The sequence below is a fragment of the Pongo pygmaeus genome, chromosome 10 (assembly GCF_028885625.2).
Source record: "Pongo pygmaeus isolate AG05252 chromosome 10, NHGRI_mPonPyg2-v2.0_pri, whole genome shotgun sequence".
Classification (NCBI taxonomy): domain Eukaryota; kingdom Metazoa; phylum Chordata; class Mammalia; order Primates; family Hominidae; genus Pongo; species Pongo pygmaeus.
This window is the reverse complement of record NC_072383.2, coordinates 14,370,223-14,391,619: the sequence shown is the minus strand read 5'-3', so window position 1 is coordinate 14,391,619 and position 21,397 is coordinate 14,370,223. Positions and strand designations below refer to the sequence as shown.

The 21,397-nt window shown below is 42.5% G+C and overlaps 1 protein-coding gene across 3 annotated transcripts in view; it reads left to right on the top strand.

The window, feature by feature from the left end:
• The first annotated feature begins 3,113 nt into the window (after positions 1-3,113).
• Positions 3,114-21,397, top strand: part of GRIN2B (glutamate ionotropic receptor NMDA type subunit 2B) — a 423,666-nt gene continuing 405,382 nt past the window's right edge. The window contains exons 1-2 of one of the 3 annotated variants that reach the window (XM_054444602.1): positions 3,114-3,635; positions 3,974-4,208. The gene's annotated coding sequence lies outside the window, so the exon portion shown is untranslated. Of the gene's footprint in view, positions 4,209-5,208; positions 5,636-21,397 lie in introns of those variants that run through there. The other 2 variants (XM_054444601.1, XM_054444599.2) reach the window with 2 other exon arrangements.

The window sequence follows — 21,397 nt, the reverse complement described above, 5'->3', positions numbered from 1 at the left end:
AATGTCTTTCTAAATTTGACAACAACCCTTAGAAGTGTAAACTGTACTAATACCAATAAATAGGAATTTTTTCTAAATTATCTATAATGAAAAACAATTTTCAGTTATTTTTAAGAATAAATTGGATCCCAGATTATTTTTTTTGATTCTAGTATCTTCATAGAAAATTATACTTTAAATCACAATGTGAAGAGGTGCTCAAAGAGAATGGGGTAAAAAAAAAATACAAAAACAAATATTACAGAAATATGCAGTTAACTAAAGATTATTATTTAAATTTTTAATTTTTGTGGTGTTTATAACTACTAAAGAATTTTTAAATTGTTGTGATTTATTTTCTAAGTGGATATTCACTTTTGCAATTAATTTTTTATTCTTTCTCTTAAAGAGGGACTCTAAATTGTATAAACTTCAGGCTCCAGCCTTTGGTACCAGTGTTTGATCTGAAAGATGTTGCCAGATAAACATACTTTTTTTTTTGTTGTTGGCCAGGCAAGGCATAGGCTTTGCGTTTGCTGATTGGGCCATGAAAAAGAGTGTTTGCATCTTCTGGGAACCTCTCTTTGGGTTGAGTTGGCAGAATACCTCCAAAAGTGTCATTAGCAGCCTCAAGCAAGAGCTTCCCCTCAATAAGTAATGCTGTGAAACATGATGCAACATTTTGTCTCATTAGAATATTGTTTTCTGTGTTGCTGGACTAGGAGTTAGGAAATATATATTTGTGACACTAAGAAATGGTGTTTCAAATTTCATGAATCTGGGTAGTCCTTGAAATAGTTTTATTTTATTTTATTTTTTTGAAATGGAGTTTCGCTTTTGTTGGAGTGCTGGAGTGCAATGGCATGATCTCAGCTCACCGCAGCCTCTGCCTCCTGGGTTCAAGCGATTCTCTTGCCTCAGCCTCCCAAGTAGCTGGGATTACAGGCATGTGCCACCACGCCTGGCTAATTTTGTATTTTTAATAGAGACGGGGTTTCTCCATGTTGGTCAGGCTGGTCTTGAACTGCCGACCTCAGGTGATCCACCTGCCTTGGCCTCCCAAAGTGCTGGGATTACGGGTATGAGCCACCGCACCCGGCTGAAATAGTTTTATTGAGAGGCTTATGGTCCATGAAGGCAAAGGTTATTAGTGAGAAGAGCAAGTGACTGACAAGGAACCAGAAAAAAAGGAGACGAATCTTGGTTCCATTGATTAGTCAATGGGCAATGAATGCCATGGGCAAGGGATATTACTTTCCACTTCACAATCTGTGTGGTCCCTAGAATTAGCTATTTCAGAACCAGAAAAACTGCTTGATAAAGTGGCTTCAAATAGTCGTAAAAAATATTTATTGAACCTCTACTGCATGTCTGGAATTGAGCCAGGTACTGGGAATATATGGATGACTTAGGTTATGGTCTATCCCTTTAGGGAGCTAAACAACTAGTTAGGAAGACAGGAAATTGACACCAGAATACAATTTTAAGTTTAACTTTATGAAATTGCCTTTTTATTATATGTCAATAATGGTTATTTCATATGATTGGCAATTTCATATGACTGAATATCAATAGTCTCACATGGTTCAACATGAATAGCTACAGAGGTAATATTTTTCCCTATAGTGGGCCAGTACCTGGTTAATGAATGCAGGAAGTTATCACCCGGTCAGTTTGATAACTGATCAAGCAAACTCTTTCATACATTGCTGAATACAGAAAATGAAAGTGGAGGGGATGGTGGTGAGGTGTCATCTCTCATTTTAAAATCCTTGCAATTTTTACAGAAATCAGTTCAGGCTTGGTTGACTGAAAAATATCCCCAGAGGAGGTGGGACTTGAGCTGGAAACTGAAGAGGAGTGTGGACTCAATTAGGTGGAGGAAGTATGAGCGTTCAGTCTTCCCTGTACACTTGGAAAAGTGAACAGGGTGGAATGGAACTGCAACAGGGTTCAGGTAGGGAGGAAAAGGAAAGAAAATAGACAAGAATAGTATAATTTTGGTGAAGGGACTGAGGATAGGAAGGGGAACGTGGGCTATGAGCCAGAAATAGAAAATATAAAAATTTAAAAAGTAGATTCAAGGTCAACCCATGAAGATCCTTGAGTGAGCTTGGATGCTATTCTGAAGGTAATGGACCAGGTAACGGTAATTTTCCTGGAAAATTCAGGGAAGAGTGTTTCAGGAAATCTCTATTAGGTTCTTGTTTTCTGCATTCTATGCTCCTCTTGGAATCGGTGTTCTAACAACTGCAAATCTGCCCATAGGCAGGTGAACTTCAAAACCCTGGAGACAAATTATTAGAGGGGCTTGGGTTGGTTGTTGTGTATCAAGAGGGCACAGCAACTCTGGGGTGCTTCGACACTTCCCCAAAGTAGTGAAAGATCAGCTCTAACTCTTAGAAAAATAGAAAACCATTACTGAGAAGGAATAATTTGCATGTGAACACACTCTATTTGTGTTTTCACACAATGCTTATGTGTTCGCGTGTGTTAAATATGTTAGATTCAAAAATTAAGCCTGAGAAAAACCAGGAAACACAGAAGAATTACTGTAGTTCAGAAGTATGAGTAGTCTGGTCTACAGGACAGCAAAAACATATCTGATGGCTTCTACAGACTAAAGTTCCAAGCCACTAGGTATATCCACTTCACACAGCCTTCTCTCCTGTGCGTTTGTATGGCCGCTTGTCAGGAATGCTGGTGAGAAGACCATGATATAACCAATACGAAAATGTTCCACCACTGTAGTATTGTAGATATTTGAAAAGACAATGGATGAGAATGAAAATGATGCATATACAATAATATTAATGTTAAAAGTAAACAATACTACAGGTGGTGATAAGGGCTATTAAAATATAAAAGAGTTCAATAGGAAGAGAAATGAATGGATGTTTGCCTTTTCAAAGAGGGTGGGTTTGTAAATGCCAGGAAATCCAGTTTCCTTTGGGGATTATTCACCGGCCTCACCACCTTCTCTTCTCAAGGCATTTAAATAACAGGATCCACTTTAATAAAAAATATCAAACTCCTCACGCCTTCACTAGCAGCCAGAAAAGCATGCGTATGGTCTATACTACACAATTTAGCCACGAATGACACCTGCTTTGCTTTGTTTTCTATTGTGTTAGGCGTCAGCCTCGTGTGCTCAGATAGATCTTAAGCTCCTTGAAGGCAAGAAAGAACCCGGCCCCAGACTGCGTCCGACACACAGAATGCTCGTAGGAAGCACAGGCTGATTTATGGAAAATACAGCAAGGGTCTTCAATTTCGAACTACAGCTCCGCCTTGGAGATGCTTTCCGCAGCCCGCGGGCCGCCCACGGGGGGCACTGTCTAGCTCCCCTCGCCCCTCAGCCGCTCTCCCTCGGTGCTGTTCCCCGCTGCGGCCGGGAGGAGGCGCCACGGACTCGGGCTAAGCTTCTTCCCCCTTCCGTCCCCCTTCCTACCCCACTTCCCCAGCACATGACGTGGGAAGCTGCCTCCGCCAGAGTCTTAGCAAGAGGAGTGAGGGGGTGCAGGGGCTTGGGGGTGGGGTGGGGTGGGGGGTGTGGAGAAAGAGGACACGCGCGCTCACACCCGCCCCTGGGAGCAGAAGCAGTATCTTCCCCAGCTTCGTGGGTTTCTCCTCCCCCCGGAGTCAGGGTGTGAGAGGTAGGGGGGGTGTGTGTGTCTGTGTATGTGTGCGCGGCACGTTTTTGAGTGTGAGACCCAAATCCAGACCAGGCAACCTGCGCTCCCCGCGCCTCCCCCCGTCCCCGGTGATTAATACCCATTTTTCTGACGCTCCCCTCCTCCCCTCTTGCTCTCCCTCACCGGCTGCCGCGCGGTTGACTTGCACAGCCTGCCCCCGCCCGCTTCCCTTCCCCCGGCTCCGATCCTCACCAACTGGAATCTGGGCTCCTGCCTCTCCACCCCCACCTCTTTTTGAGAAAGGAAGGTTCCCCCCACCCCCTTTCAAAAACCACTTCCTCCGGCTTCTTCACCTCTAGGAAATCTCGGGGCTTCGCTCTATCGAGAGTGCTCGTCAAGGGTGATTCTTGATCACCACCATCCAGAAGTGCTGGCGTCCGAATGCATATCCTTTTGCCTTGCAAAGAAGAGTCGTGAACTTCAAAACCCCCGAGACGGATCATTAATCCTGCTTTGCAGGAAAGGAAAACCCTCCATTCCCAGCCACCGGCCACCCCTCTCCGCAGACTGCAACCGCGGAGGCGCTCGGAGCCGGTACGTAAAGATGGGCTTTGGAGTCTCTCCTTTCAATGTAGGGGTTTGGGGGTGTCAGGCAGATAAAGGGTCGAAGCCGTGAAATCGTGAACCAACCTGGCATGAGGTAAAGCTCTGAAATCCAGCAGAACCCGGCACTTGCTAATTTGGACGTGGCTTTTTTAAAGGTTTTTTTTTTTTTTTTTTTTTTTTTGTGGGGGAGGGGGTGCTGTGACCGGGTAGGGCTGTCTGTGGTCTTTTGGGGGGTTTCATCCCCTCACCTAGCAGAGGGGCAGGGCAGCGGCGCCCCGGGCCGGACCCACGCGCCGAGCCCATCCGTCCAATCGACACGTTGCAGGTGAAGCCCCGTGCGCTGCACCTCAGCGCGGCGGCAGCGTGAGTGTGCGCGGGGGTGAGTGTGCGCGGGGGTGAGTGTGAGTGCGCGCGGGGCGCGTGCGCGTCGGGGGCGTGTGTGCGCGCGTGTCAGTGTGCCCCTTCCAAGAAATGCCCAGTGTGCACCCCGTGCACAATCAGAACCCATTCAGCACAAGCCCGAGGTGGGAGGCGGCGCTGCTGCTGGAGACGATGGGGAGAGCGAGACAGACATGTCAGCAGCAATGCAGATGGGGCTGGGGGCCGCACTCGCTGGCGAGTTAAGTGGGAATTGTGTTTCTGCGTGTGTGTGAGTGTGTGTTGCTGTATGGTGCCGCTTCTCCCTCCCTTCCTCCTTCCTTCCCACTTCCCTCCTTCGCTCGCTCCCTCCCTCTCTCCTCTTCCATTCAGGTTGGCTTTCCCACCTCTCATCCGTGCCTGTCCCAGGAATGGTATAGCCAGACCTTTTCTGAATTATTTATAGACCGGTACCAGCTGTTTTCAATTCCTCTCGTGTGCACTCTGTGGGAAATGCGGGGTTTCCTCCCCCCTTTCCTTAAAACGAATTGATATCTTTTTCGGAATGCATTTTTCTCACCCTCCGGGGGACACGCGAATCAAGCCCTGACCGCCTCTTTTTCCCCCTTAGGAAGGGGACGCTTTGGGAATGACCATGCTCCACCGAGGGACGGAGCCGGCCCCCAGCTTCTCCACACAGAGCCTCCTCCACTAACGCTCCAAAAACCAAAAACCGTAATTGCCAGAAGAAGCGTTAAAAATCTATTCCAGCCACTAACCTCACATGCACACGGAATAATTACTCTGGATTCTGCATTGTGAGCTGCTCTCCATACCCTGAATTACCTTTGAATTAAATCTTTTTTTTTGAATTTGCATCTCTTCAAGACACAAGATTAAAACAAAATTTACGCTAAATTGGATTTTAAATTATCTTCCGTTCATTTATCCTTCGTCTTTCTTATGTGGATATGCAAGCGAGAAGAAGGGACTGGACATTCCCAACATGCTCACTCCCTTAATCTGTCCGTCTAGAGGTTTGGCTTCTACAAACCAAGGTAGGGCAAATTCTATTTTATTTTTTCCTTACCTGGGGTAGGGATTCCTCCTTTTATCTATCTCTTCGAGTCCCTCAAGTGGATCTTTTTGGAAGAAAAGGTCACAAGATATGAAAATAATGCTGTTTTGGGAAAAAGGCTTATTACAAAGAAGGAAATCTCCCATGTTTTTTCTTTTTCTTCTCTCATCAAACAGGTTTTGGGCTTTTGCGGGGCAGTGGGGGTGGATGTATGTAGGCACAAAAGATGTTGGATGGCATCAGGGGAATGTATCTATATCTATATCTATAGACATAGCCAGCCAGGAGACCTGTGTGATTTTCCAGTTAAATAGCATTTTATTCACCCAGAACTAAAGCTCCGATTTTTATGGGAATCTAGAAATCCTTTTTTTTTTTTTTTTCAGGTTGGCTTTATTCTCGTTGTCACCTTCATGCCTCTCTCCCTGTCTCCTGTCTTTACCTTCCTAGGCATCCTTTCTATGCCCTTTAAAACAGATAAAAATAATGATTGAGATTACTGTGATTGTTGCCCTGAAATCCACTTGCTGTCTAAAGGGTTGACACTGGGCCCAGAGATCCCGGGAGGCCTATTGCAGAGGGGTACGTCTAGGTGGGGATCGGGCTGGTCTCAGAACACCTGGAATTGAAGGATGCTTCAGGTTAAAGGACTTAAATCTTAAGCTTGGAAAGGAGGAATTCTGTCAATATTCTGCTTTTAATTTGTATTTTTTCCTGTGCTATTATTTTTGAGCTGTAAATTTCTCCTTCTGTCTACACATCTATTTATACCCACACATCCTCCAAGCAAACTGTTACTTCCATACTCTTGCAAAATGGCTATCTTGCAGAGTTCTAAAATGCTGTGCATGTGGAAGGGGTGCAGAATTTGACACGTGAGTCTTTGTGTTAAACAAAGAGATGTGCTGTTTGCATGTGTTAGTCTTGTACCCTCAAAAATGGAATTAATACTTTAACATTTTCCCTTTCATCAATTTTTACAATATGTGAAATGTGATTAGGCAGTATTTTAATGTACTTGAGAAGAGAAATAGCAGGAGAAATGGAAAAGACTTAGCTAATGACTCTTCAGCTAGTCACTCATGCAATCCAAGACAACTCTTGAGAGAATCAGATCATTCATGGGTTGGAAGGCCATGATGGTGAGTGGGCTGCTCCTTTCCTTGCTCCACTGACCATATGTCCCTGAACTCTGAAGGCGTCTAAATGCAGGGATCAGGTTGGGATAAAGATCTCCAAAAACATGTAGCAGAATCATTGGCATCATTATTTTTCCTAAAAGTATTACCACCCCCCCAACACACACACAATTTTTTTCCTGGCATTTTAAAACAACAATTCTTTGATAATCCAGAACACCAAAGGGATGTGGGGAAGAGGTGAAAGATCTTTGTCGCTCAACATGACAGTAGATGATAGTTCTTCATTGTCCAGAAAGGATAGATGTAATCCAAATTCAGTATCCCCCTTCTCTAGGTTTCATTCTTTTGAGTTTTACTGCTGAAATGCTACTTTGTAACCATGGTGTAATCAGAGTGAGAGGGTGGGATCCCACTTTGAACCATGTTCTCACCATGTCTACAAATAGCTGAGGTTTTCTGGTGTGTGCTCACCTTAGAGACACCTGAGCTCATTCTCCATCTGCTTCCACTCCAAGTAGGAGGATGAACTCTTAATTTGACTTCAAAATAGAAAACAGGTATGGGTGAGAAAGGCAGCTCCATGTGCAATGCTTTCATACATACAGATGGACAAGGAGAGGAGGGCATTGATGGGGCACAGGGCCCCTTTTGCATCCCCAGTGCCACAACACCAGTACTCTACACCCAGTAGGTCCTTTGGAATGTTTGTTTGTTGGTGATGGGTTTGACAAGGATGCTGTTTGACAGGATCTCAGCTACCTCATTTATCTTGAATGCCAATGGATGAAGCCAGGTTCCAGGCTATCATTAGTTGTCCCTAAGACTAGGTGCGGTTGAAAGGGGAGGGAGTTGAGGAAGAGAGGAAAAAGTGGGTGGGGAAGCTATAAAGGGAAAGGAGAGGTAATCCAACTGGAAATGGCTTGTTAAGATTCAAGGAGGAATCACCACAGGTGGTCTGTGCCTTTTCACCATGCAAAGCCATTTTGGAGACCCCGATGAGGAAGCAGGTGTTCCCCATCCTCGCGGGCAGTCTCTGTGAGGCTGTGACTCAGTGGTGCTCTGAGCCATCTCAGGGCCATTGTTCTTGCCCCCTTTTTTCCCCTCACAGCACAGAGCTGACTGGGTTCTATTTTGTCTTTTCTCCTTCTGCCAGCCCCCTTACAGTGTGGGTGACATGGGAAAGAAAGGTGGCGGCTGGTGGGAGGAAGAGCAAATTTAATTTCAATCGAGGAACCTCCATGATGTGCAATTAAGAAAAATAATAATAATGGGAAATGAAGACTTCCCAGGACACAGTTAAGGACATTAGGTGGATGATTTCAAGAGAAGCAGAACAACATGGTTATCTTCTATGTCTGTTTCAGGTGTGGCAGAGCATGGCGGATCTGTGAACACAGAGTGATGTGGCAGTTTAGAGTTAGGTGTTACATGTGAGGAGAGGAGCCGGGAGTACCACTGGATTGTCTAATTTTTCCTCTCCCATTGGTTCCATCCCTAGGAAGCCTGTCTGTCTGAAGATCCTTGCTTTGCTAATGTATATATGCAATTTTTGCCAGGGATGGACGCAGGCAGAGAGAATCAATAAGAAGGTGAAATGACAGGAAAGGAGGGGAAAGAGAAAAAATCCTCTGTTCAATACTTCGCACACCAAGTGCTTTTCCTTAAGGCTGATTGAGAAGAGCGACTTCCTCTGGAGAAGGGATGAACAGCAGGAACCTTGATTTTGTGTTCTTGGTTTACCTCCAGAAAGATAGCTTTGGAATCTTGACTGTCTTCCCTGACCTTCATGTACACGCACCCAGCTTTGTGTGGGGAGAGGCAGGGGGCACCTGGGAGGTGGGCAAATGGACTGAAATTGGCTGGGAATGAGGGGTGTTTGGGAGAAACAGGACTGAGCTGATGCATCCCTTGGCCACAATATTACCTTGTAAAACATTCTTCCAGTTCCTCCATGAATACAATAAACCCCGGGGGCAGGATTTTTTTTTTCTATATTCTTGTTTAAGAATCTGAAAACAAAGGTGACATATATAGTACTAACAGGTTAAAGTAAAAAAAATTGTTAATATTTATGGGCTATAAATAATATTGATGGACTATAAAAGGAGACGGGTGAAAGGACAAATTGTATGGGAAGAAATCATAATCCCAAATCAGCATGTAGAAGCTAGGGAAGAGAAAAAAGCCAGGGTTGAACTCACCATTCTAAAGATGGGAAAACTGTTATTCCAAACGATAGTCTTGTGTCTTTAATATTGAAGACTGGGGCCGACAAAACCACTCATCTTGTGTATTTTGTTGGAGTCAAAAGTGGCTGAGCTGGAAAAATGAAGCTCCTCCTTTTCCTCAGTGCCATTCTATCCCATCCTTAGGAATTCTAGAAATTTCTTCCCTTCAGTAAACTACATTTTCAGTCGCTGCTCCTGTGCACATGATTGGATGCCAGTATTGTCTCTCATTGTAAATAAATATAGATCAAAAGAGTTACTGGTCTAATGAATTGTTCGCATTTATTAAAGTGCATCTCCTCTTTGCAACCACAAGAAGAAGTCTCCAGGGAGAGTAGATTAGTGGTTGAATTGATATCTTCCAGAAGGAGGCCAAAGCTAGAACAGAATGCAGTCGGGATGAAAGAGCAGGCATAGCTCAGAGAAGGTGGGTTTTTGAGATTCACCTGCGGCTGTTAATGGTGCCTGTGGCCATTACACAGAATCCATTGTGCTGTGAACCTTTTCGGGGATTGTGAACCCAGCAAGGTGTGTTTATGGACCTTTGGTTGTTTTCTTGATGTTCTCCACCTTATTTTTGGTCTTTTCACTTCCTAGCACTTTCAGCAGAGGTTGGCAGAGAAGGGACCTCATGTACGTCTACTTGTCCCCTTGGTGAAACTCTCCATGGCTGCCCCAGGCTGTGGAATTGCCTTCCTTTCTGGTCTTCAGCAGCATGTGCTCATGCTTCTTAGTTTTTCCTGACTTTGTTTATATACCCTGTTTCCCTAAGTAGTTTGTGCACTCCTCAAGGGCAGGGAGAGATGTTTTATTCATCTTAGAATCATTTGTACTTAGTGTAGTGACTAGCACATAATAGATTATCAGAAAATGTTAAATAAATGAACAGAGAAAGGAAGTGAGATATTAATTAGTCGACGATGCTACCTGTTTGTTCTGTTGGGTTTAGGAAGGGTTAAAGTTATGTTGTTAGATGAGATCAAGAATATCAGAGCTATGTGACACTTTAGAAAGCATCTACTCTGAACTTCTCATTTAATAAAGAAACTGAGATCCAGGGACATTAAGTGATTTTCCTAAGGTTGTATAACTTCTTAGCACCAGTGCTTTGTACACCATGCCATTGGTTAGAGTGAAATGCAGAGTTATCTGTGGATTTTACATATCTACGTCAGTGCTTCTCTAACTTTATTGTATATTAAAATTATCTGGAGATTTTGTGAAACTGGGCTGGGGCTCCACATTTTGCATTTCTAATGAGCTATCAGTTGACGCCAGAGTTGCTGGACCACACATCACAGGTCTATACCATCCCTGCTTTTAATTACAGACCATGGTTAGTGGCCTTGGCCCCAGAACATTGGCAGTTGTGCTTGTATTCTACTTTTGGGATTCCAGCACTTCTTTTTTTTGTTTGTTTTGTTTTGTTTTTTAAATCAGAAAGAAACATGTATATTTAAGTTCACCCATCTCCTCTCTTCTTTCACTCTTTCCACCTATGCACATTTTTTGCCTGCTCTCTTTTCATTCTGTGCTCTCTTATTCTAGTGCTTCTCATAACTGATTCCTCTCTTTCTTTTTTTTTCTTATGTTCTCCTGCTTTTTAGTTTATCTTTTTATTAATGTCTCTTAGTCTCTTTTACACTATTCTGTTCTTTTAACTTCATTTATTTTCATGTCTTTTGCTTTGTTCAATTATTCAACAACATTTAAGAACATTGTGCTATGAAAAAGAATTAGCTCTGTCTGTACCTGCCAGTAGCCCAGGATCTAGTGGTGTGGACATGTATAAAGAGATAATTATATATTTAGGTAAGATCTAAAAAGGAGAGAAATCTGGGAGAGTGAGGAGGGCTTCATGGAGGTGTCAACATTTAAATTATGTCTTGAGGTAAAAATAGGATATTTGTAGGATACAGAAAGACAGGTCATTTTAGGAGGACAGAAAGCATATGAAGAGGAAAGTTGGTGTGAAAGGCAAGCCTCCCGCTCTTCCTTGCATCCCTTAACTCAAGGAAAAGAACAACACAGGAACTTGCTGCTTCTTTGATTAGGAATTTCAGATTACAAATGACAAGGTTAGAGAATAAAGCCAGGGTCATCTTAAAAGAAGGAAGAGGCTCTAACTTCTGCTTTCATGATTGTACAGTTAGTGAAATCCTAGCCTTGTTTATTAGACTTGCCTCTAGAATGAGCAAATGATACAGTTTTCATCTTAGACCACTGGATTGCAGCTGACTCTGTTGATGGCCATTACAAAGAAAGGGACAGCTGTTAGTTGGTTTGTGTCCAAACGGAAACCTGGATCCTAGCCCAGGACAAGCTACTCAGAATGAAGGACCAGCCAGCCCATGTGTTTCTGGAGTAGGGAGGTAAAAAGTTGCCATGCCCTTCAGACACCAGCTGCTTTCTGTAATGGCAAAGGGAGTGATGGATGAACAGGGATCCCATTATTCCTAGGGGATTCACAAAATGCTTTTTGGTAGTCTATTTGGAGTGGCTTGATATTTTAGAGGTTTTTACTCCTGGGGATGTCCAGGTGTGGAGATGCTGGGGAGACACCTTCAGTCACCTCTTGATTAAACTATAGCGTTGGTGCCTAAGGGAAGATAGGCTTGAAATGGATGATTCCCTAAATTTATTTTGTATCTTTTTCTGCTCCTTATCCTTTTACCATTTATCTGTACTTTCACCATTCTTTGTATGTTGTGGTTTGTATTTGTTTCATTAGCAGAAGAAACCTAAGCTCAGCCTGATGACTTATTAAAGATGCATTACATATTAAGAGAGTACCCTGGATCTGAAGATATGTGGGTGAGTAAATGCCCACCATTGACTGACCTAAGAGTCATGCATTCCAAGGGGACTTGAGAGGCAGAGCAGGGGAGGCACAGTGATAAGGCTGTGCCCAGGGTCCCTGAGAAGGCGGTGGAGGGGAAGCAGGGCCAGCTCTCTGGGAATGGCAGACCTGGAAGGAGAGAGAAGCTACAGGCTTTGGCCCTCCTTGGAGCCCAACTTGATGGGGAGCATAAAGTCTGTAGTAGAGGAGCTTCCTAGATTAAGACAATTAAAGTTTCAATGAATTAACCCTCTGAACTGCTCACTCAACTCACCAATGGCAAACTATGCTGTCCACACGCCATCCTCTGTGTCTTTCCTCACTGCCTCACTCAGACCGAAAATTTCTTTCTTTAGAAAGAAATGTCAAGCTTAAAGTTCCCATTAATCTTTATATAGACCCACTCAGGGCTTCAACTGCATAGAATTTCTTAGGAAATCAGATCTTGTTTCTTTTTAAGAGGGGGGACTTAAAAACAATGGCTGAATAAAAGCACTACATGGTTACAGGAAGGGAGAAGAAAGTCTTAGAAGAAGCCTGAAGCTCAGGTGAGGACACTCATTCTTTTTCCCATAGCTAATTGTACTCAGTGAAAATGGTCGACATTCTTAACTAATCCTCCCACCTTCCAGGGGCCGTAGTCTGGTCACACAGATGCCACAGCAGTTTGTACTTTGGATTCGAGATTAGTGTATTGAATATGTATCCAAATCCACACACACCCCACATACCTGTGCATATTAGACTTGCGTGTGGATGGATATGTTTGTACAGTGACTTACCTACCAAATGTAGTAGGCCCCAAAATCTTAAATGCATTAAATGTGTGCAATTTAGGGACACTAATGCATGTGGTCTGTGTGTGTGGCACAGGATAATAGAGCAATAATGCTGACAGTCACCTTGGAGGTTACCTGTCCTCCTCGACAACCACCCTTTAAAAACTGTGAAAATAGTCCTAAGGTTGGCCACGTGTCCTAAAGCCACAAAATGTGGTCAGCCATGTCCACTGACCCTCACTTCAGTACTTTCCTTTCCCATGCCCTGCCCCCACAAGCCCCCTTGGAATGCATGGCCCTAAATCAGCCAGTGGTGTGCATTTGCTCATCCACATGGCATCAGAGTCAGGAGTTCTCTCTTTATATGTAATGGGTCTTTAAAAATGTTAGGTTTTTCCAAGCTGTCCAGTAGCTGCCTATATGATAATGAAAGAGGTGGTGGTCTTAGGAGTCAGAAGCTTATATTTAATTCTGCTTGTGTTGCTTTATTCTGTGATCATGTACAAACCGTTGACTCTGGACCTCAATTTTCTAATTTCCATAAAGTGACAATAGTCTGAAGCAGTGATTTTGAACTCCACTTCAATAACAAAATCATCCACAGAGCTTAAACAAAAACAAATACAAAAAACTAAACAAGAATAACAACAAAGAAAAGAATGATGCCCATGCTCAGACCCTACCCCAAAGAGTTAAATTGAAATCTCTCAGGGAGGGATTCAGGAGATGGTCATTTAAAAAACTTCCCCTCAGGATTCTAATGCGAAGCCATATTTGAGAATGACTGGGCAAGATGATTGACAAGGCATCTGTTAGCTCTAAACATTATGTTATACTAGCATTTTAACATGAAGGTAAGACCTTGTCACTGTTAAACCGTTCTTTGATTAGTGGAGGGTCCCTGGGCCAGAAGTTAAAAAAAAAATGCTGTTGGGATATGACGGTACTTAGTCTACAGATTGCAGACAAGGGGTGGAACTGGGGATTGAATTAAGGGAAGCTCTCTCAACACTAACACTGGCCTGGTGTTGAAAGTTAGGAAACTTAGGGAGAATGCTTTCCTGACACCCTTAAAACAGGTGTGGCTGCAAAACAGGGCGAGCAGTTCTTGGTTTTGCAAACATCCTCTGTTCCACTTAGTCTTTATTGAGGGTGCCCCATTTCTTGTTTTGGAGAGAAAACCTCATTTCGGTCCTTTGTAACAGTGTAAATGTAGGAAAACTATTAATAAATGGGGCTGGCTAAGCAGACCCTGATTGACTGGTGAGGGGTGTGAATGGTGCAATTATCTGAGTGCTAGTTGGGATTCACTAGCCCTGTTGCCCTCCCTCTCAGTGCCTGAAGTAGAATATTAAAGGCACACAGAGGAGGAAGAGGGTAGGAGGCATCAAGATGTCATTCTTCTCTGACTGTAACTTTAATCACTGATTATTAGGCTGGCCGGGTTAATAGTTTTCTCACATCCTTCCTTTTTGGCTTACTCCCTTCCCTGTTTTAAAATAAATGTGAACCTAAATGTACAGAGGCAAGAAAAAACCCAGATTTATGAATCCGTGTCTTTAAAAAGACAAACCATAAAAGAGTAAAAACACTACTTCTCTTTTGGACAGCTGCTAATGGCCGTTAAAGATAAAAGAGAAAGGGTATGAGTGTGGTTTGGACTCAGTGGTGTTTGGTGTGCTGTGTGGTGGTGTGAGGCACTAAATATTTAGGAGAAAACTAAGACGCATACTCCTTGATTTGAATTTTTCAAATATCTACTGGCTGGCCCCACACAGGCAAAACATCCAAATCATGCAGCTACTGCAGCCTTTACCCTGGAATTTATTACCACGCAGATAGATCAGTTTCACCCGTGAGCTCTGTGGAGCCACAATTGCTGTCTTTGTGATTCGTGGTTCTTTCTCTCATCACCTTGTTAGAGGCTCCAGAATTGTTTCTGAGCTTGAGGGGGAATGGAGAATATTTCAGTTTTTATTTGATTTTGTTTACATCTGTATCCTGGTTTTTCCTTCAGTTCACATAGGAAGAAGGACTGCAGAAGAAATTCTACCCTGGCTAAATATAGGTGCTCAGATTCGAAAGATCGTTCCTGAGTAGGAGAATGCTACCCTGTGGATTTTTGAAGAAAGAAATACTGGATGTGTGTGTGTGTGTGTGTGTGTGTGTGTGTGTGTGTGTGTGTGTGTGTGTGTGTGTGTGTGTGTGTGTGTGTGTGTTTAGAGCCTGCATGTAGAAGAGAAATCACTTTTGTTTAAAAGTGATCAAACTTGTTAAAGTGATCAAATTTATTAATTTTTTATTTTCCCATGAGGACAAGATTTACGTGTTTGTCATTTTATGTCCTCAGTGGTTTGCAGAGTGCTCTCTGCACATGGTCAGTGCTCAGAAAATGTTGGTTGTTGGTAAAGATGATGATGGAAATGAATGTTCATTGAAGATAAAGCTGACATGTTTATACCTTTTATGTTTCCATTTCCTTGCCATCCAAACACCTCTTAATGCTTTGGGTGAGATTTACTAGAGTTGAATAGATGAAAGTATCTTTAGTGCCAGCTTTAGGCTAATGAAGTGAAAATATGCTCATTCCTTAGTGCCTCAGTTCTTTGAGCTTCCTTTCACATTGTGTTCGATATGGATATTTCTTCAAAAAGCTCTCTCTCATCACTAATTACGCTATTGCCCTTCCTTTCAAATTCCATGTAAATACTGTTCATTCCTCAAGGCTCATCTCAAAGGCAGGCTCCACCTTGTTCTAGTTGCTTGATTTCCCCAACTAGAAGTAAACTCTCCCTTGGGAGGTCGAGGCAGGTGGATCAAGAGGTCAGGAGTTCGAGACCAGCCTGGCCAAGATGGTGAAACCCTGTCTCTACTACAAATACAAAAATTAGCTGGGCATGGTGGCAGTTGCCTATAATCCCAGCTACTCGGGAGGCTGAGGCAGGAGAATTGCTTGAATCTGGGAGGCAGAGGTTGCAGTGAGCTGAGATTGTACCACTGCACTCCAGTCTGGACTGTCTGGAATAAATGGGATCATGGTTACCTTCTCAACCTCTCCTTTTTATTATGTACCCATTTACAAAGCTGCTTTGATTTCAACATAAAATTCAAGTTTGACACTGAAACTCACAAATGATCTTTCACTAACCATTGCAGGCAATCTAGTTTATTGATAAGTCTGCATTTACACAACTGAGACAGAGATTAGGAAAAGGAGTGAGAAGGTCCTGGAATTATGTAATCAGAATTTGTATATCATTTAAAGATAAGAAGTGGAATGAAAATGCTAAGAATTATTGCTGTCAGTCTAAATATAGTTATCTATAAGGAATTGCCTTGCCTTTGCTTGAGACAAATTTCTATTGAAAATTATATTCTAGATTATGCCAATTATATTCTAGATTATATTAATGCACATTACTCACTTAATCCTCACCACAAGGCTGACATTATTTCTGTTTCTCAGATAAACTGAGGATTAGAGAGCTGAATGTTACACAGCTATAAGGAGCAAGCCAGGATTCCAACTTACATCTTCTGATTCTAACCCCTGACTCTTTAAATTATATAGAGTTGCTTCCATGTTAAAAAAGATAAAGGTTTATGTTGCATGTAGTGGAACTCATAAACAGCATGTACTTGGAAACTTCAGCTAAAGTGATTTTCTTCTAGATCCCTTCTCTTGGGGCTTTGCTGTTGGTAAAAGGCAAAGTTGTTTTAAACTGGAAAAATGGATCCCTACAAAATAGTTGATTTCTGGACCTTAATTTAATTCAGTGAGGATGAAGGATGAGAAACTCATGGTACTGGCCATAAGCATCTCATTCATTTCACATATGGCTAATGTGAAATGGGCATCATCATCTTAGCCTACTCCTACCATTCTGTAAATATATTTCACCTCTGAACTTGAAGACTCTGGTTCCTCTAAGAGGGAAGGAACAAGCTACTTCTCTCTGATCATGTAATCTTGGACATTTTGAAGATTCTCCATTTTCTTGTATCTATTTCTTTCTCAAACCCATTTGCAAACTACTCCTTTGAATGGAGACTAATGGTTAAGTGCAAGAGAATGGCAGTCATAAGTATTGCTTTGTGCTTGGATTTTACTATTAACAGGGGTCATCATTGTTAAAGAGGAAATTCCAAAAAGGACATGAGTGAGCTAGTTTTGTTTCAAATATCTCTATCAACTATTAACTTGGAGGGCAGTTTTATAGAAAATAAATATAAAATACAAAGGTTAAATTCCCTATATCTTTTCTTTCTATTATGAAAGAGGATATATATTGGTGCCACATGGAGTGCCTTAACTTTACCACATGCATATTTTAAAAAGGCCTTTCAGTAATTTGAAGCAAGGTGGAATTGAGGAGAGAGGCACTGGTCTTTGGCCCTGTTGAGCAGATCCCATCTCGGCCCCACCCTGGCCAGCACTGTGTGACTCAGGCAAGCTATACAACCTTGCTGAACTCACTTCCTCGTCTGTAAAATGAGGTCTTTAGGGGAGCCAGTTATCGTGTTGACCCCTGTAAAGATGTCATTTTGTGGACTGAATGAGGAAATGTAAAAAATCTCCTCAACCATAAGTGTAATATATGCATGTGCTGTATGAAATAATAATTAATAACTGCATCCTGCTCCAAATAGCCAGTTTTCAATGTCTGATGTGGCCTTGAATTCAATACATCCACTCTCAGCGAACAAGAAAATGGAAAATATTTAATGGGCAAGACATGCCGTGAGTGGTGAGGTACGCAGCATTCTGAATGCAGAGTGGCACCTAGGCATTGTGACCTGCGGTTTTTAATCTTTGGTCTATGTCTCCTTCCCAGGTTCTCTTTCACAGTATTTTATTGAGAAAACTAGATAAAAACTTGTCAGAAAGGAGAGCAAAACTAATCTTTCTAGCCTTATGTGTGAAACTGTTTTTTCCAGGCTTATCTTTTATCTTTACATGATCCAAGAAGCGAAGAGATGGAGACGGTGACACAGGCGGGGGCAAGGGATACTGTGAAAGGCTGATTTACACTCCAGGCCTTTGCTCATGCCTCTTGCTCTGACTGCTGTACCTTCCCCACCTCCCCTCATGCCTACAAGTTTCAGCTCAGGGATCCTCAGCTCCAGGTCTTCCTGTCGCCCACAGACTGGAATCACTGGCCTCTTCCTGCTCCCATAGCCCACCCTGGGATGTGAAAGGACTGCTGTCGTGTCTCTATCCATCCCACCTCCCGATGTGAATTTCTCAAGGGGAGAAACAGCATCCACCCTCATGTCCTGGTGTGTGCCTAACAGAATGCTGGCACACCGTAGATGTTTAATGGATGGCTGCTACTTTGTTGTGAGCACCTACAGGTTCTGTGCTTAGTGCTTTCCATGAATTGACCAATTTAACCCTTTCAAACACCCATAGAGGTATATAAATTTATCTGCATTTCACAGATGAGGATACTAAGACATGAAGACGTTAAAAGCTTGCTTTGCTTAAATGGCACAACCAGGATTTGAACTGGGCATTTTGGCTCAAGTTCACACTCTTAAACTCTTTGCTCTAAGCTTTGTAGTAAATGTTTATGGTTGACTTGATGCTCAGAGACTTAAAAGAAACATACTGTGTGTCTGGTTCTACATAATGAAGAGAGTGGAGAAAGAGAAGGGTGCACGGCAGGATTCGAAAGGTGGTTAGGACCTGGACTTCTGTGAATGATTTGTGGACCTCTTTCTTCTGATGTGCTCATTAGCTATAGGACACAGCCAAGACAGTCTTCCAGAAATGCACAGGAGTGTAATTAATGTAATTGTTGAGTTATGCAGAAGGTGAAATGGGTTGTATTTTCAGCACTTGTACTTCCTCAGCTCCTTGCTGTCCTCTTGGGTTTTTTACATTTTCCCCGCTACTGTCTTCTCCACCTTTCTTTCTGCAGTGTAACATGGTGGCAGAGGCAGAAAACGGTGGTTTTTCTCCTGAGCAAGAACTCAGGAGTCATACTGCCAGGGTTTATGTTCTGACCCTTGTTCATTTATTGGGCAAATGTCTTTATTTCTCTGTACTATCAGATTCCTTATCCATCAAATGGAGTATTAATAATTCTGGGTTTTTAGAGTTATTGTGAGAATCAGGTGAGTTATTTCACTTTCAACAATACTTGTCACAGAGTAGGCATCGCATAAATATTAATTACTGGGACTTTCCCCGTTTCCAACCCACTAGGTATCCAATCAGAGCTAGTTTGGGTGGTGCACTGCCATGCTTAGTTGTCCCATGTAGAGGGCAAGCAGTCATTTCTGAATTAGAAGCTTCCAGATCAAGTCTGACTTCTTTGAGTATCTCATCAAATTACATCTGGCAAGAAAAGACAATCTGGCCACGAGGTGCCATGTTTCTAGACTATTTAGAGAACATGAATTTTTAGTACAAAAATGCAGAAGATACAAATGGAAACCAATTAATTGAGGATTTAAAGGTTCAAGTGAGCCTAGGACAAAGTCACCATGAACTGATCACACATGAAAAACTGTAAGGAAAACTAAAACAAGCCAAAACCTGAGAAAGAAAAGGAAGGTTTTCAATGAAGGAAGGCAACGGAGGAAAAGACAAACCAAATTGGATGTAATAACATCGATCACTTACATTTCTAAAGCTTGATAGTGTGTCAATAGCTTTCTCATATATACTGTCTTCCTCATACCTTATTTGGTCTTCCCAAGAACTCACCAGGAGGAAGTCTGGGCATGAACTATTAACCCTATTTTAAAAGTGAGGAAATTGAGGTACAAAGTACTCTAGTGATATAAAGTGCTCTAATGATTGCCCAAAATTATGCAGTCAAGAGGAAGAAAAAGCTAGAATTCAAGCTCAGCTTTTCTGAATCTCATGTCCGGGGCTCTTTCTCCTCTGCAGGTGCCTTGAGATAGTTTAGGAGATCAGCTTGCTCGCCTAGATGAGAAAGTCTAGAGGAATCCTGCTTGGATAAACAAAGGGCTTATTCTAAAAAGAAAGCCACTTCAGTGGGCAGGTAGGCATCTTCAGAAATGGTAAAGGTTGTGAAATCTGAGAAGGAAGACTGACATATCATGCAAAAGATTTAAGACTTTAGGAGCAACGGAATTATTACCATTTTACCTCTCTACTTTCCAAAATTTCCACAATAAAGCATGTCATTTTTATATTTAGAAAAGATGATTAGGAAATAAAAAATGAAAAACTTTAGTTATATGAGAAATTAAAGGGAAAGCAGTAAAAGCCATCTTCATAAGAACAAGAAGTATATCTTTAATTTCTTAGAAATATAATTGGGAACTGGTAACTAACATACAATCACACACACACATGTGTGTGTGTGTGTGTGTGTGTGTATGGTGTATAATCTGGATTCTAGCATGAGTTAGGGAACACAAGACCAATATAAAATTGGAGAGGATTTTAAAACATTAATTAAGGAGAATATGATAAATAACCCCAGGTCTTCATGACAGATTCTAAAATGTCTTTAACAAAGAAGTGGCCAGTGCAGGGCCAAAGGCTGCCATTTGGGAAAATCACAGAGGACTGGAAAGATCTCTGAGAGCCAGCATATAACCTGCTTTGAAAAAAGAGATGATGGCTAGAAATTACAAACTCATAAGCATAAATACTAGGTTGCAAAAAATATCAAACCTTTCAGTTACCTTAAAGAGACCAGGGCTAGGAACCCTCAAAATGACTTTTTAAAGAACAAATCCTATTAGATCTGGGGCTCTGAGAATTTCAGGCTTGGCAGGCTGCAGGAAACTGATATATGTAATTAAGGAAAAGTAAGAAAAGTTTAAGATCTGGCTTATCCTGAGATTCTACTTTCTAAACAGGGAAAATGGGGTGGGTTAAATAGATGGTGCTCAAAATGGAGTGACGGCCGTGGCTGCAAGCTAGGGCAATGCCAAAGATGCTATGTGGTTCTCACCTGGGGGAGCTTGGACCCAACCTATATTAACATTCTCAACAAAGGTGGGAACAGTTAAGTACTGTGCCTGCTTCTCAGGTCTGAACAAAGAAGGCTGAGCTCCTGCTGAGGAATGAGGTGTTCTGCGAGTCAGCTTTGCACCGCTGCTGACACAAACAGCCTGGCTTACAGCCTGTGAGGTCCTTGCTACCCTCCTTGACCCCCAAACCCGCTTCATCTCTGCTGCCTTCACACTTCTACTCTGACCTTTATTCCACACATTTAAGCAGCAATTCCCAAAATGAAGGTTCTGGATCCTCTTCCCTGAAAAATCTACTTTTGTGCCAATGCCTCAAATTCCACACGAAGTATTATTAGTGGACTTAGCATCCCTGAAGTCCATCTATGAATGGCAGGTTAAGAGCCCTTGCTCTGGACCATGTGTCCAGGGCACACCCTGGCAAATAGTCCTCCGGTTGCTTGTCTCTAGAAGGTGAAGACTTTGGAGAACAGCTTTTCCTTGCAATCCTGACTTTTTTGTCTTTCAAGATTAACCCGCTGCATGGTTTCATTTATAGGATGTTCATGAAGGTTTGTGGCCAAAGGCAGGGCCTCTTTGCTGTGGAATCAAATTTAATGCCTGTCCTCCAAGAGCTTGCACAAACCAGGAGCTGAGATTTGGGCAAAAATGTCTAGAGAAGAAGGCAGAATTGATGGTGTCTTTAAGGCGGTAGAAATAAAGTAATGTAGGAGCCCAGCTATCTGGCCCAGACACGAGTGAGCCAACATGACCACCCAGGGATAGGGGATGCAAGCACTTAGGAAGGGATGAATG